At 38.1% G+C, this 16,973-nt stretch overlaps 1 long non-coding RNA gene across 10 annotated transcripts in view; it reads right to left on the bottom strand.

Annotated features, from left to right (window-relative positions):
• Window positions 1-15,341, bottom strand: part of LOC106946873 (uncharacterized) — a 95,170-nt gene extending 79,829 nt beyond the window's left edge. For 9 of the 10 annotated variants that reach the window (XR_001424846.1, XR_001424843.1, XR_001424845.1 and 6 more), the window contains exons 1-2: window positions 15,287-15,341; window positions 7,698-7,791 (exon numbers count right to left, since the gene is read on the bottom strand). This is a non-coding gene — a long non-coding RNA (uncharacterized LOC106946873). Of the gene's footprint in view, window positions 1-7,250; window positions 7,792-15,286 lie in introns of those variants that run through there. The other variant, XR_001424841.1, reaches the window with a different exon arrangement.
• Window positions 15,342-16,973: the final 1,632 nt, after the last annotated feature.

Raw genomic sequence — 16,973 nt, 5'->3', positions numbered from 1 at the left:
AATATCCGAACCTTCGGCGCCACATAAAGACAGTTACAAAGTCGGCCTTTTACCACCTGAAGAACATCTCCAGGATTAGAGGACTAATGTCTCAGCAAGATCTAGAGAAACTCATCCACACATTTATCTTTAGTCGCATTGATTACTGCAACAGTGACTTAACAGGTCTGCCTAAAAAACAAAATCTATCCTCCAGCAGCAGCTGATCCAGAACGCTGCTGCCGGCGTTCTGACTAAAACCAGGAAGACAGATCACATCAGCCCAGTTATGTCCCTACACTGGTTCCCTGTAGATCAGAGAAATAATGACTCAATAATGCAAAAACAGTGGAGGCTGAAGCCCAGATAGCTGTGCCACATCATACGTTTTAAAGGGGCAGCGATATGTAAAATCGACTTTTTTAAGCTGTACTTCAAATTATTCCCTCATCAAAAAAAAACTGGAGGGTTGCCTTGATTCTTTCATATTTAATAAATCCTTTAGTCTCTATGGCAAAACTCCTGGGTGAACCTAGCCCCGCCTTCGAGACGCAGCTCCTCCCCCGTGAACTCCCCACTCAGTTCCTTCAGACTAGCCAGCAGCAATTAGCAGACATTTCATGGAACGACTCGGTGCAACACTGGTAAAAAAATTGTTAAAAAATTAACAGAGGTTGTAATAACTTCCTGAAGGCAGAGATTAAGAAAGAGCGAGAGTTTTTAAGGAGACGGAGGTGTTAAATCAGGAAGTAACATTTCTTTTAAGCCATATTTGATATTTACAACCTTTTGTATAACAACTGAAGTTAACACTGTTACTTGATTATGCTATAAAACGGCACTGTGTGGCTAGAAAACACATTATAGTGCTCCTTTAAAATAAACGTTGTGCACCAACAGTGTAGAAAATGGACTGAATTAGACTCAAAACTAAATGTTATTTAGATGTGATATTTTCTCTAAAAGCCACAGAGGTTAAGTAGCCACTGCATGGCTATATTTGCCATGTATTTACTGCACTTGACAGGAATTTGTGGCATTACGAGTGGATAGCAGTCAGGATTTGGCACCTGGCTCCCTCTTTTTTTTTTTCTTTTTTTTTTGCTCAGGTCTGTTGCAAGGCTGTGGTTTTATTGTTCATTTGCAGAGGCCACAGGGGCTGACTATTACTGGGTCATAACTCGACAGGATGATGAGGGATGAATTCTAATGTGGATCCGTCACCAATAGGGACAGGAGCTGGGTGGCAGCAATGAGAGATGGAGGATTCATAGGGGAGATGGGAATAAAGTGTGTCAGGAACAGGCACAGACAGATCTCAAAGGTACACAAACACATATGTATGCTGCTGCATATTCTTTTGTTTTTACCAACAATGTTGGAAGTATACAGTCAAAGTGTTTTTTTTTAATTTATTTTTTTAGTTTATGTGCAGCTTTATTGTATATTTGTAGTTATATTGTTGAAGTCATTTCTTTCCAGGTCATTCGAAGTGTAACAAAAGCAAACCGGGTCTCAAAGGCTGTAAAATGAAAGTCAGTATACTTCGATAAGCAACACTTTGTTGTTTTTCACTTGTCAGGGAAAAAAAAAAAAAGCTGCAGTTTGTAAGAAAAGGAACAAAGCTGGCTGGAAAAAGAGAAATGGCAGAAGAGGTTCGGAATAATCAGTTCCACCATTCGGACACATGGCTGCCTCCATGTGGTAAACCTCGCTGACAGATGCTTAGAGTAAGAGTAAAAGGAAAGGTATTAGGCAATGACATGTGAAATAGAGGGCAGACTGTCGAGCCCCCCTGCATTGCAGATGTACTCCACTGCGCCATAGTGGACAGACAACACTGAGCAAAGCAGTGTGAGGACACACTGTTTCAGAGTATTTGGCAAAGCAGCATTTCGCCCAGACCTTCTACACTTTGAGGGATTGCGTCTTAAAAAGCCAAATATCATCAAATTTTGGAGTCAGAAAGTCTAGAAATTGAAGCTGAAAAACAAACAAATCACACTTTGCCTTTTAATTTTGTTTTCAAAGCACCTAAATAAGATTGATATTACGAGTCACACTCTGAAGACAAGATGTGAACATGCAAATACGGATGATGCCATAATGTAACCGCGTATCCCTGGAGTCCTACCGCTGTAAATGGAGAACAGATTGTTTTCTCGGATAAAAAAAGCTGCTTTATTAAGGGAAATATGTCGAACGGTCATGTGGCCACTTATTAGTGATGTAAAAACTGATGAAGAGCCTTTTTACTGCAAACCATCTCTGCAGTAAACAACAGCGTGTTTGCTGTTTCATCCACAAAAACAGTTTCTCACTTTAGGCTCATGATTATAAAGCTATTTGTCATGATTCTGCGTTGTTTGGGTTTCTCTGTGTTTGCTTTTTTGATTTTTCTCCTGCTTACTCATGCTCGGCGTAGATGTCGCTTATTAGTTCATTCTGTTGTTTTCAGCTTAGTTTATCTTTGCTTTTCCTTAGATTAGTGTTTCACCTTGGTTAATTGTTTATGTTCTCCTCAGCTTCCCCTCATGTTCACAAGTTTCCTTCACTTTGCACCTTGCACCCAATCAACCGCCTGTCTAGTAATCAAGCTCCTCCGTATTTAAGCTTCTCACTTTCTGTTACTCTCAGCTGGATGTTCCCGTCTCTTTGCCATCGCCTCCTTCTTAACCGCCTGCAAGTTTTTGAATTTATTTTCATTAAAGTCTGTTATTCATATCTCTGCCCCCAGCCTGGGTTTCACTACAGCGCAGCATTATGTCTGTTGGGATTTTAGATTTAAAGAAAAGAGAAATCTAAAGCTGAGAAATGAGCAGGGAGTCAGCAGTCAGACCACTGACTTTGTGGCCTCTTGATGCAACAAATCCACTTTCCTCTTTGGAGTCTGTGAAATAATTGACCGTTACTGAAATGTGCCGTATAAACTGACTTGACCTTTGTTTATCTGTAGCTCCGTTTCCATTGGCAATATAATTGCCCAAATTGGAAATCCAAAAATAAATGTGCTTAATGGAAATGCAGCAATTTCGAAAAAGCTTAAATATTTTAGATAGCTTTTTTTTCCCCCAATGGTATGAGGTGGTTTTTCAGCTTTATCAAAATTAATATATTTCTCAAAACTGCAGTGGAAACAGTTTCTTTGTGTCATACGAGTCATGTGATCATCAACCGGATGTTACTACTGCTGGAAAAGACGAAGAAGACGACAGGAAGTGGTGAAGGATGATGTTTTTTAAAGACATATCAGGTGAACAAACTTATTTTCATTTCATATTTTAATTGCTTTTCTTATACAATTGCAATATTTCAGTTTATAGACATAAAGAAAATAGCTACAAAGTTTTGCACCCATTTGTAATGGAAATACAGGTTATGATCGATAGGTAAGTCTATGACCACAGTCTGCATATGAGATTTTAACGTCTCTTCTATTGACCATATACTGTATGTAGCATTAGCTTATACCTTTTAGCAACAAACATATGAGAAAAATCTCCATCAGCCTTAAACAGTTTGAGTGGCACAACAGGCAGAAACATTTTTTACAGATTCATTTTTGGTAAAACATGGAGGGATTAACCTGCAGAACTCTGAGTTTTAGACAATTTAACATCAATTCGCACCAAAATAACAATGTTGGTCAGATCCGAATCAAAACCAAAGATTGCTTTAACTGAGTTCACCTTTTTTAGGTTCCCAGGCTACTGCTTTCAAACTGCATTTCTCCTCCTGTCTAAAAGCCATATAAAGTCTTTATTACCTCTTGTTGGAGTAGGAGACTGTCTTTACTGCTATCCTCCCGGTCATTGTAGTATACATAAAAGTCCAGTTTGGATGTTCCAAACTTCACTTTTCAGTAACTTTTGGCAGCGTTATCGACTGGCTTGTTGTCTTTTTTTCTTCTTCCTTTTTTACGTTTGTACATACTTCATTTTCATGATTTCAGACATGAAAATGAATCTAGCTTTTGTGAGTCACAAGCTTGAACACAGCTAAAAAAGGAAAAGTTGTAAAAGATTATGAGATACACCCCTTAAAGTTTGCAACGCTAACATGAATTTCAGAAGAGAAAACACGGTGGAATATACTGAAGTTTATAAATCTGACAATTAGTGAGTGTAAGAAATACCTCATGCAGAATATATTTATATTTTATGTGGTAAAGGGGCTCTGGATATTTTATTTCTGTAGAAATATAGGTTGGTCCAACAGAGAGTTATAACTACTAGGGCAGAATAATTTCAAGTTGTAGATTTTTTTTTATTCAGTCTAGATTAAACTTTAATGGTCCCTGAGGGGAAAATGCATTGTTTCAGTTTTCAGCTGAGGAGAATAAGATATAGCTAATAACAATAATGCAACAAAGAGAACTGGGAATAATTCAACAAGTCGCCACCAGCTGAATGTGCAGAATGTAATTGTGGGAATGAATTAAAATCATAGATGTTCTGCAGTGACAGATTTAGGCTTGCAGTAGATTTTCAGCTCACATCACTATTTATTCCCATTGCAGGAGAACTCCAGACACAAGCTCTCCAAGAAAAAGGAGAAGAAAAGGGAAGCAATGCATGCATATGCAAATACAGGTCGCCATCATCACAATGAGAGATGGAGATGCAAAGAAACTTCATCATTCAAGTCTGTACCACAGGCCCCTATATAGAGAGAGATTTTTTTTTTCTGCCTTTATCAGATCATCTCGTTCTCTAAAGCACATCACCAGAAACTTGCATATTTTGTTCAGCTCTGTCATATTGCCAGCAGGCAGAACACAGTAGAAGGAGGGGGGGACCCGGTTCTGTTTTTGGGATTTGCAACTAAAGCATCAACCCCTTGCCTTCTCACAGCACAATGTTCAGAACGCCTTGCAATCCCCCACATGGTGGGACAAAGGCTTTGTGCTGCAGCGCTCACATTGAGTCAGCAGGAAAAAACAACAAAAAGACAAGGCTCCTCCAGCGCCTTCTGTCTTTTCTGCGGGAAACAGACCAATGGCTCTATTAAAGCAGCAGCAGGAGCGGCACCATACACCCTCGGTAAAATGGCTGTCAGATTTGTCACTTTCAAATGACATACCTATTAGAAGCTAATAAAGCCCCTGAGCTAAGTTGAGCCAGCCGGCACAAATCAAGGGTACAATTCAGCAGAAGGATGGGATGTTGAGGAGAAGCAGAGATATTTCTTTGCTTTTGTGTAAGCTTTTGTTTGCTTGTTCGGCTCCTGTCAACTTAGACAATGCAGTTCCCCCCTCAGAGCCTAATCGATGCTGCAAATGTCAAAGACTGGCTATGGTTGCATAAGGCGAAAACATGACTCTCAGCATGATTTTGTCATCTGCTGGACAAAGTCTTTGACAGCTGATTCCCGAAGCTCACAGCTTTGTCTTATACAGTAAATTATCCTTATCCACTCAATGCCAATGATCCAGCCTAATCTCAAAGCTGTTGATTTATCAGCTAAATCTCCTCCTCCTCCCAGCAGCGTCTCTGTGTGAGGCATACAGTAAGACCTAAATGTTTGTCAACAAGTGGCAGGTACGGTATATCCACGCGTCTTGGATTTAAAGTTTTAGGCTGCTGTAATTACTCTTCAAAGACAACTGCTTTCATTTGGAGGTAATTATGTTTGCTTTTTAGATTTTCACTCCCGACGATTTGTTTGAAAGTTGAAATGAATGCACACACAAGCAGAGACGAAGCTATTGTAATTCAGGGAGCATCCACTGCAGATTACATCGTCATGTTATTAAGACAGCCCCCCTCAAGGGTGCTATTATTGTACAGATGCACAGTAAAATACTCATCCTCCCGCCCACACACACACACACACACACACACAGACGGGATATCTTAATTGGCTTTGCACTCACAACAGAGTTGTATTTTTACAGCAGACTCTATTGAAGACCCAAACTGAACTCCTAAAGCTTCTCTGTTGTGACGTGGCTTTCGATATATAATGGCAGATTTTATTGCCGCAATAAAAGTGGATTGGTCACACTACGGTGTCTTTCTAAAAGCAAATAAAATTTCTGTAGTGTTGAAATTGTAATGGGACTATATAAATTCTATCAATCAATACATTGATTAGCAATTATACGGTGGCGACATACCCGAGCATAAAACCTGCTAAAGCATGAGGACATGGCTAAACCGACCATGACTACAGCGGACATCTGAAGCTTCACTGGCTTTCACACACGATTATTTTCTTGTTTCGTGCATCATTTCCGTTGTCTCCACGTATCTTTTGTAGAGCAAATTTCAAGTGAACTTTTGTAATGCAGCTTCATGAAATGTTTGCAGAGGACACTTTTCAGCCAGGCGGTTTTAATGTGAATAAACCGCAGGAGGATTTCTGGTTTCATCAGCAGTTTGTGGCTGGCCGATTTCTGCATTTCACAAAATATATTTTAAGGAGGAAGAGACACAGAAAAGGTGTTTGATATCCATTCATCCATTTCCTATGCAGGGTTGTGAAATCTGACTGGGACTATGTCCAGTGGTCAGCAGGCAAGAGATAGGCCACAACCTGGAAAGTTTGGCCGTCCAAAATTAAAACTTTACCAAACTAATCTGCATTCTTGGTTTTGGTTGATTGTAGATGTAGTACTTGGTGAAAAAACATGCATGTACGGGCGAAATCCACAAAGACAGGAATTTAAACCAAAGGCTGTCTTGCTGCAAGGCAACACTGCTAATATCAACGCCATCATGCATCCTGATAAGTAATGCACAACTGCAGTCTAAAGTTTTGACACCAAATCTTTTTGCTGGTGTTAGATATTTAAGTAAAAGTAGTTAAATGATTAACATTTAATAAGTTTCATATACTTTTTTTTCAGAAATACACCAAGTTTATGCAGTGCATCATTGGGTTATAAGTTTCTACTGCAGGCAATCCGTTTTTAGACGTCTAACTTCCTGGTCTTCCTTCCTTGGCCACATTGATGCTTCCTTCCAAAAACTGAACATCCTTCCTCAGAGCTCTTCATAATCTAACAGCTGATAGGGACGCAAACTTGGCAGCAACAATATCTTTTACTGGGAAGCCATTATCCTGCATGTCAATAACAATTTCTTTCTGGTTTAGTCTTTTCAGTGAGGTACAGAGGTGGAAGTGTGATGATGTTGGGCCACATGCCTGAGAAAGGAGTTGACATTTATGAGCAGCAAAGTAAACACCTCTAATTTCCACTGGCATTGTCCCCTGAGCAACGGATCAAATTATTGAATTGACTCTAACTGATGATCTTGAGGCAGAGATAAAACACTGCAAACAAGTTTTTTTTTATTAGATTCATTTTGATCTACTTTAACTTCACAAATATATCTGCTCACTCTCAATTGCTGTGTAGCCTCAAAGCAAATTTCCACCATAAAAACGGAAGGAATAAGTAAGTTTGCAAAAAGTAAGTTTTCTGGAAATCTGTGGCCATAACGTCTACAACAGTAAAACAAAAAAAGTGCCAGATAAATGTAAACATTTTAACAGCACAGCTAGAACACACATAAGGCTTCCTTTCACATCTTAAAGCAGTTGTTTCTGTGTGCATCCATAAACACCAAACATTTTTAACTTTCCCAGAGTCTGGTGTCGGCTTCATGTTACTGTTTGTATCTCTGCAGTTGTTCTGGGAGGAGATGCTTCCCGTTTCATTTGAAACGGGGTTGCTAGTCTTCAGTAAAGCTGTGGAGACTGCAGACACAAACCTGCTGTGTTGTTTTAACCTGCCTGCAGAGTTTCTCTGTGAGCATCAGGTCAGGACTGTAGAGGTGTGCTGACCGACTCTTCATCAGAAGTTATCTGCAGAGTTGCAAAAGTCCAAGTGAATTTCATCCACAAATACATAAAAACGTTTCCTAAAACACTATCAGTCCTCTGCTTTATGCATTGATTCACAGCTGTCCTGTTGTTGTTTTTTTCCTATAGTGGACTTCTTTACTATTGCACCATTATTCATTTTCTACAGAAACAATATAAAATAGTCAGAAATATCACATTTATCATGTCTTTGAAGCCACATATTTTGCATCATAGAATCAAACGGTAGTAAATATTTGCAAAATAGGAGGAAACTGATGTATGGTTTTCAGAAATGTTGTGCAAATTTATATCCATCCCACTGATTTAACACAGATCCACCTTTTGAGGAATAACAACTGTGATTTTTTTTTTTTTTTTCAGTTCTGCTCCACCAGCTTTGCACACCAACAGACTGAAAGCTGTGCTCATTAGTGTTGAGGTCATTCTCAGTAGATTTAGGGTTGGTGATGTTCGCTCTATGATGCTCTGACCTGATTATTGTGGCTCTGTTTGTATGCGGCTGAATCCAGCAGTAAATTATATCTACCAGGCACCTGTCCTCCCTGAGCCACTGGTTTTAACCTCATAAGGATAAAACAAGATCCATAGAAAATAGATAATAAATCCCAAGTTAATGCAGCTTCACTTATACATTAATGCAATTTACTTTGACATTTTGGTATGGTTTAAATGCAGACTTGGGTAGTAACTTGTTACATTTACATGGGTAACTTTTTGGAAAAAAAAAAAAAGTACATTTAGGAGTATTTCTACTACTCTGTACTTTATTTGTTTACTTGAGTAATTTTAGGTTGAAGTATTTCTACTCTTACTTGAGTAAAATGTTTGGATTTTTTGCCCACTGAATGAAAAATAAACACGTTTTAGCCAAAAATTCACCAGACACAGACACACACACACCTGCAGTTTTTGTTAAAGTTTCATAAGTTTTTTATTGAAGGAAATTGCTTTGGAAAGATTTTATTTTTTGTTATTTATATGAATTATTGTAATTGTTATCCTTAAAATACCACAATTTCCATTTGACTTTATAATTTGGTCCGTCTGTCGTAATTTTTTAAATATTAAATGAATGATAATTTGATCAGTTACTGAGTAAACATTTTTACCAAATACTTTTTTACTGTTACTTGAGAAATTTCTTAGATGACTAGTTTTTACTTTTACACGATCAAAAATAAGTTGAAGTAGTGCTACTTTTACTCAAGTATTTTTGGGTACTCTGTCTTTTTAAATGGGACTTTCGACATAATATGCTGTCAGTAATTACTCTTATGAAATAAATGTTTTTCTGTTCCTGCAGAATGGAAACATGCCCACAGCATGATCCTGCCACCACCACCATCACCATCATGTGTCTTCTTTCCTCTTTATTGTCACCAACCAAAATGACTGTATCTCGCCGCAGCATGAAAGAATGACGTAAGCTTCAATTGCTTTTTATGCAGCTGGAAGACAAAGTGAGGAAGATTTCTGAAAGCATTTAAAAAGTTTAATGTTCTGAGAGTTTTTCTTACAATACGGTAAGGTGCCACAGCCACAAAATCCTCTCAGCAGGGGCCAAATCAGCCGTGATGACACACAGACACAGTTCAATAGGCTGCACTGCATTGATTCGGGAAGCCCTTTTTAACAAATGACTAACAAATAGATGATGGAGGAGTATGGAGTGGTTATTGAATTGAATGGTTTTTGACAGGCTTTTAGTACAGCAGGGTTAAAAAATCTTTTGGGAATGATTATAATGACTGAGGGCTACCAAGCTCAACTCTGGACAGCGGAGGAGAATAGACGGCTTTGTGGAGCCACACTTGAGTTTTAATGAACCTCTGTTGATTGTTGTCATGCACACAAGTGAGATTTTCACCATTAAAGTTGTAAATATTGTGCTCAGTTTTCAAGTGGGCTTTTAAAAAAACATGTTGGTAAATCATGTTGTCCGTGCTCATAACTGAGGATTCAAGCCAATAAGAAGTCTGCAGTGGTGAGATGATCTCAGACCGATTCACAAAAACATTTACCAACAGAAACATTATCCATTTGGGAGCTACATGCAGTGGAAAAATAAACCGTACAGAGCTGGCTGATCTGTGCTGAACATGTTGAACAACTTGGACAGGAATGATCAGTGCTTTACTTGGTTGCTATTTTAAACCTGTTGGTACATAAAAGTGAAAATATACAATTTTGCACTTAAATATCTCTTAATTAAGTATATTGCAACACACACCAATGTTTCCAGAAATTAAAAGCTAAACCTATAACTACCAGATGAACAAGTTTATTTTTCAAATCATAACAACCCTCTGGTTAAAAATATTTGTTATATTTTCTTATATCTACTGACTGAATTATGTAGAAGTTGCTTTCATTTGAATTCAGCTGCTGTTTATTTTGCCACATATGTTGGTGTGACATTGCACCAGATTAGCTTGATAAAAACAAAACGTGGCTTAGTGTCAAGTCTGTTTTTAATTTACGGTAAAATAATTCTCTGTTTTTGCTGTCAGATTCTCAGTTAGGTGGAGATTGTTAATTATAGCAGAGTAACAGCACATACATTTAGTTATTTTATATTTACTATTCTAAATCCAGCATAATTCTGACCCCCAAGTTTGGAAAGTAATTTCAACGTGCAACAACAAGAATTAGTGGTAAATATCTCCTGATGTGACAATAGTCTACAGGAGCTTTAGCTCTAACAGTAGAACTACTTCAACATAATTTTACTCCAGTAAAATCCAAGAAATTACTCAAGAGTAGAAAAGTATTTGGTAAAAAGTCTACTCAAGTACTGAGTATCAAATTACCAGTTATTTATTTATTTATTTTTTAAATTACATAATCAGACAGAGCGAAACATAGTTATGTGGAAAATTTGGTATTTTAAGGACAAAAATTACAACATTTCAAAATCAGTTTCTTTCAATAAAAATCTTATAAAACTTTAATACAAACTGCAGGTGTGTGTCTGTTTATGGTGAATTTTTGGTTAAAACATGTTTGTTTCTCATTCAGTATATAGAAAATCCAGGTTTTACTCAAGAGAAGAAATACTTCAAAATTACTCAAGTAAAAAGTAAAAAGTACAGTGTTGTAAAAATACTCCTAACAGTAATGTTTTTCAAAAAAGTTACTCAAGTCAATGCCGCTGTGTAAATGTAACTATTCAACTCTGGAGTTAAGTCACAAAATACAGAAACTAAGATGATTCAAATTCAGGTCAATGTTTTAAAAATCCAACACAGAGAAAAACTCTACCAGCAGAAAATATTAAAGTTTGGAACAATGGTTGTTAAAAAGTGAACAATATTAAGCAGTTCTTGCAAAACTCAGTAATTTGTGTCTAATAAGCCAAAGAAATCTGGGAGTCCAGTTGAGCTGGACGTCAAACTGTTGTTCATGCTCCAGAATCAGATAGATATGTAAAAAAGTGATGCAGAGATTATAGTCGGTTTAATCTCTGGCCACTTGCTGCAGCATCATGTCTGCCCCTGTTTTCTCCATACTCACTGTTTAACAAAGGCCATCAGTTCCAAATATATCTTAAACAAACAAAAAGGAATGATGGAATATTTTCTCTGAAACACCCCATGGCGATAAAGCATTGAAAAATAAGGCAAATAAAAAAATGCCTTTATTGTTTGCTATTTCTGTTCTGTGCTACGTTTCTGTATGACAAACAGAAATGTTGCTGTTATTTATGCCGACCTTTACTAGAGGGGCTATATCTGATACGTTCAACCATTTCCAAAGCCCACTGGCAAGACACCAAACACATAATGTTTGTGAATTGTTGCTTTAAAAGTGTATATTGTTCAGATCATGACGCTGTGTTCAGTTTTTGATGCCAGATTCAATCACTAGAGTGCCCCATTATCATCCGTCACTGCTTCCTCCAGACTTCGGGCACAACCCATCATCCTGCGACTCCTTGCCAAAAACAATGAAATTTATCCAGATTTCTGCCTGGTCCAAGACCGCACGGATAACAATGACCCTACTTACTGATTTAACAAATGTTTGCCTCTGCTGGCCAACAAATGGTCTGACACATAACCCCATTTAGCAAAGTGCATCATCTTTCTTATGCTCCCCTCTTATAGATCAGGCTAACAGGACAACAAATTAACATGTAAGATTTTGAGGTTGTAGTACTGAAATGTTATTATGTTTGGATGGACCAAGGCTTGTGGTTTTAAATTCACATCAGGCTGGAGCAATGAATATGAGAGTGGTATTGATTTTATAATCTGACCCTTGGAAAGAGATCAAAACAATTCCTCAAACTATGGAAATATTTGTTTAAACGAGGAGGAATAAAGATGAGGAGAGAGAGGCTTTAAAGGAAAAAGGCTTTGTATGGGTTACATTTCTAAAAGCTTTTCCTCCATCTTATCTATCCAGTGCACCTGTAACTGAGACTTTAAGCAGCAGCTGAAGTTTTTGCATGCTCAGCCACCCACAACTTTTCACACAAGTGTGTCTGGATGCACTAAATCGACCCAACATCTGTCTGATGTCTTAGTGGAGAGGCCGTCTTTTCCCTTGTCCATCACGCACCAGCCTCTCAAGAGGACCTCCAGCCACCTGCGACATCTCCCCTCAACCACACAAGCAGACAGACTCAGCCCCGCCCTTCCCACCACATGAATAATGCATCCTCAGCCAGTCAGCACTGAGCTAATGAGTCAATTTCCTAGAGAGCCAGGAGAGACTGATACCCATGTGCTGTGATGGTTATAACAAACCCTCACTTCGCTCAGGTCGTACTCAGCACCAGATGGCCAAAGGCGGGAGGTGATGCATTATGGGTCATACCTCTCAACCCTCCAGAGCCGTCTCAGGGTGATAGGAGGAGGGCAGAGAACCGCAGTTTGGCACGTTTGGTCAGATGAAGGTGTGTCCATCACAGTTCAAGGATGAACAACACTTTAAATGACGCTATGGTCCGACGAGAGGCATATTAGTTTCATTCCACTGCTCAGAGGTGTCCAGACGTTTTGCACCAAGGTCCAAAATAGTCGATGTTGGGGGTCAAAATGAGCAGTTTCTCTCTAATCAAATTTGCAAAAATAATGTTATTGTGAATTATTTGTCCACAACAATAAATTTAACAAACAAACGAAACAAACAATGAAACCAACATTAGTAAAACATTTGCCGCCATTTTTAAGGTTATTTACCTTTTTAGGACAATTAATTTAATTTGTTGGTCTATAAAATATTTTAGTTCACTTCCAGCAACAAAAATGAAAATTTTCTTTTGAAAACTTTGCTGCGTTCAGCTAAATATAATGAATGGGTGTGCCCACGTGTGTTTCTGAGTAAGAAGTCGCTGGATGTTTGTGGCATAACTGTGTACATATTTAGGGGTGCACCGATTGCAGTTTTTTGGCCGATCACAGATTACCGATATTTAAAAAAACGTGATCTGTCGATTCCGATTTTGGCCGATGCCAATTTTTTTTTTTGTCTGAAATGTTGCTAAATAAAGCAAGAAAGTTGCTGAGTTGGCAGCGAATTTGGCCCGCAAGCCATGAGTTTGGCTCGGCTGGATTATTGAAATACTCTTTTCACTTGTTTAATTAAGATCTGCCACAAAAAAACAGAAGACACATTGGGGTCCAACCTCATACTGACAAAGATATACCTAACAAACTGACCTGTGTATATAATATGGCAACAAATTACTTGCTAGTTAGCAAAGACACTTTGCTAATCAGACTTAAATGATTAGTTACACATGGCGGAGTTTATAATCACTTCAGTGCCCTATTTTAGTGAAACACAGCTTTTGTTTGATTAGTCCTTGTTTTCCGAGTTGTTCAAATCATGACCATGCCTGAAGCACATTTCTTGACCTTTTTAATTTATTAGTGGTTATATAACACTTGGTCTCCACAGCCAGGATTTGAAGAGCAACGGAGTTCAACTTTGATTTCATGTGATATGCCTGCCAAAAAATCCAAGTGCATGTCTCAACCAAACACACAATAATCCCAGAGGATTTAAAGTGTGACCGCGGCAGTTTAAGATGACTCCTAAAGCTGGAAAGCTCTTGTGACAATTACACTCTCTCCCAGTCCACTCAGCTGCTCTAACAGTCACTTGGAGGGAGAGAGAACTTCTTCCAGTGTCAGAGTGAAACACTGTGTAAAGACCAAGATTTCATTAATAATCCTTTCAAAGTGAAATGTCTGCCGCTGCAGTTTCGGTGTGATCGCACTGACAGTCACTACAGTCTGCGAGGCCAAGCTAAAACAGGGAGCCTGAGCCAGCGCACATGATGCAAAAAACCATAAAACAGACAATTACGATCTTCATAGAACATTCTTAACTTTCCCTTTGGTTCCTGCCTGCGTTTCAACAGAAGGTTACGCTTTTTGGAAGTGAATCGGATGTTTTATAACTCGGATGACGTCTTGATGATGTACGATAGCTGCATCCGCATTACAGTCTGAAAAACCACTCGCGGGTAGCACCAATATGGCTTTAACACAAACCGCACGCACAATAAGTCTAATTGCAAAACCACATCAACAATTAGTGGAGAATCCCCCCCTAAACACAGGCTCTGCGCCACACTGTCTGGCTCCTGCTGACAGATCTTTATTAGCTTTAGGTGCCAGGAAGATGTGCATATTGATTACCACCTGCTTCATCTATCTCCCTCCAAACATTCATGATCTGCTAATTCATATTTCAAAAGCATCCATTTAGATGAGCCCTTGCAAACTGTTAATAATTAATGATATTTTTTAATCGTATATTATATGATATTGCTACCAAAATATCATCCGCTGTCTGGCCTTCATCAACATTGAATAAAAAAAATAAAAAAAAACAGAAAAGCAGTTTGTGTTCACCACGCTTTTCAGCTATAATGTGAAAAATGTGGCACAAATATTTAAATACGCCCAGGGTTGTTTTATTATGCTCACATAATGCAGAAAGTAAATAGGCACAAGGATAAACAGCGACTGAAAACAAGTGGATTGATGGATGATTATATGAATACATGGAAAGATTTACATTTGCTTAGGATTTTATTATGCATGCATCAGTCATTCAAAACTCACACAATCAACCTGGCCTTTATGTGCCTATTTACTTTCATTTTTATAAACGAGCGTTTGATGCTTCACCATGCTTCACCCTGAGCCTCATCAATGGCAGCTAACATGATGTGATTCATAGCTCCTCTGCACATCTTCATCACAGAGATACTTAATTACGTAGAAGTTCCCACTCAAAGGACAAGTCAGCACAGGAGATTTGTCAATTGTCTCACAAACAGACAGTATCACTAATTAAGTTTAATTTAATTACTTGGCTGCCTGTAATAAAAATAATCTACAAGTAGACGGTCTTTAGGTGGCACTGACAAGCATGTAGTGCGTTTGATGTCATACTGTATGTTCATTTTAGGCTTACTGAGACAAAAAAACAACTAAATTTAGATAATACGTACCACATTCACCACATTTCCAGTCAAAATTTGCACGCATGGCCCCAACGGACTGAAAAGAAGAGCAGAAGATTGGATGGTCAGGCAGGAACTGTCACGATTACAGATTTAACTGGACCATAAATTGTTGCAGAACTTTTTGCGATAAATGATAATGTTGTTGCTTTGAGGCCATTTTCAAGTAATATAAATGGCAGAATAGTGCAAGAACACATTGTGGAGGCTGAATAAACTTTAAATTCTAATGAACATTTAAACACTGGAGTTGGAAGACATTTGAAATATCCAGAATAAATGAAGAAACAACAAATAAAATGAATTATGAAGTCTGTGTTAATTATCTTTCCAAAAACGGGATAGTTGAGAACAAAATACCAGACTGAAGACTTTTATCATCCAGTTTTCGGTAAAATGAGAAAACGATAAATCAAGCAAATGAAAATTATCGAGTTTCTTTTAATTTATCATGTGATTAATTGATTCATTGCTTACTGTGACAGACCTATGGTCAGGTTAAATGACACCCAGTGAATGGAAACAGCGGGACCCAAATCATCCCTGTATGTGTTGATTTTCCTAATACACATTTGAGACCCAGCTTAAAGCTACACCAACTGGTTTTGCTAAAATGAGCTGTATTCAGTCAGTTTTAAGTGTGGCCCATTGCAAGCCTTGACCCACTTCCTATCCATCCACCCTGAGGAAAGTGCATGGGGGCCTCCATGGAGGCGCAGGTCGCAACTGATGGTAAAATGATTTATTAAAGTCATCCTTCTGCCTCATCGACCACCGTAAGAGTTAAACAAGAAAAATAAAAATTACAAGCGTTTTCACCGTTCGTGAAGCATAGCTCGTTACATTTATACAATTCATTTCATTAATCATTAATTAAACCATCACAGAACTAAAATACTTAATCTTCAATCCCCATTACCTTGCTTCCTTACTGGCAAAGCTAAATTTAAGTTGCGTTTTTCTGCCTTGCCGTTAACCTTTTTCTTCATTGCGGTTAAGCTGTTGTTCTGTTACCATGGACACCTTGTATGGGACGTTGCCAAAATAAAAGCACATAACTTTAACGGCTGTTAGGCTTTACGTACTTTTTTGGTTTGAGCACAAACTGGCGCGGTTCGTCGCGGGTCCCCACGCTGTGTTTCTGCCTCTGCTGTCACATCCATTCTGGGGTTTTAGTGTCAAACATTTCCCCGGTTCTGATATTCAAACAAAGCTATTTCCGGATTAAAGCGCGCCGGGAGGGAGTCACCTGATGACGTCATCAGGACGTTGTATTCTTTTTTTTTTTTAAGTTAAACAGGAGAAACAGTCATTGAAAATGTGATAATTTTGATTTTTTTTTCTGTTTAGATGTTTATCAAATACATTTATCTTTAAAACAAATCCTGAATGTGTAGACTTTCTGACCTTTGAACTTGTTATGTCTGTTTATCCCTCTCCAAAGAAAAATAAAAATTCTTTATCAAATACAAAATTCAAACACTTTAGAAACTCAAATTATTTCTTCCCTATGGAGCCTCATAAGGGTCAAAATATTTGTGTATCTAAGGAACAAAATTCAAACTGAATGTCAAATTTAGATCTCAAATTCCAAAAAACATCAATGTGAATTTTTTACTTGAAGTGAAAATAAATGAATAAACCAGGTAGAAATAATGACAATGACATTTTTTTA

The sequence above is a fragment of the Poecilia latipinna genome, unplaced genomic scaffold (genome assembly GCF_001443285.1).
Source record: "Poecilia latipinna isolate Pla-1442-1.1 unplaced genomic scaffold, P_latipinna-1.0 Scaffold210, whole genome shotgun sequence".
Classification (NCBI taxonomy): Eukaryota; Metazoa; Chordata; class Actinopteri; order Cyprinodontiformes; family Poeciliidae; genus Poecilia; species Poecilia latipinna.
This window is presented reverse-complemented; position numbering and strand designations above follow the sequence as displayed.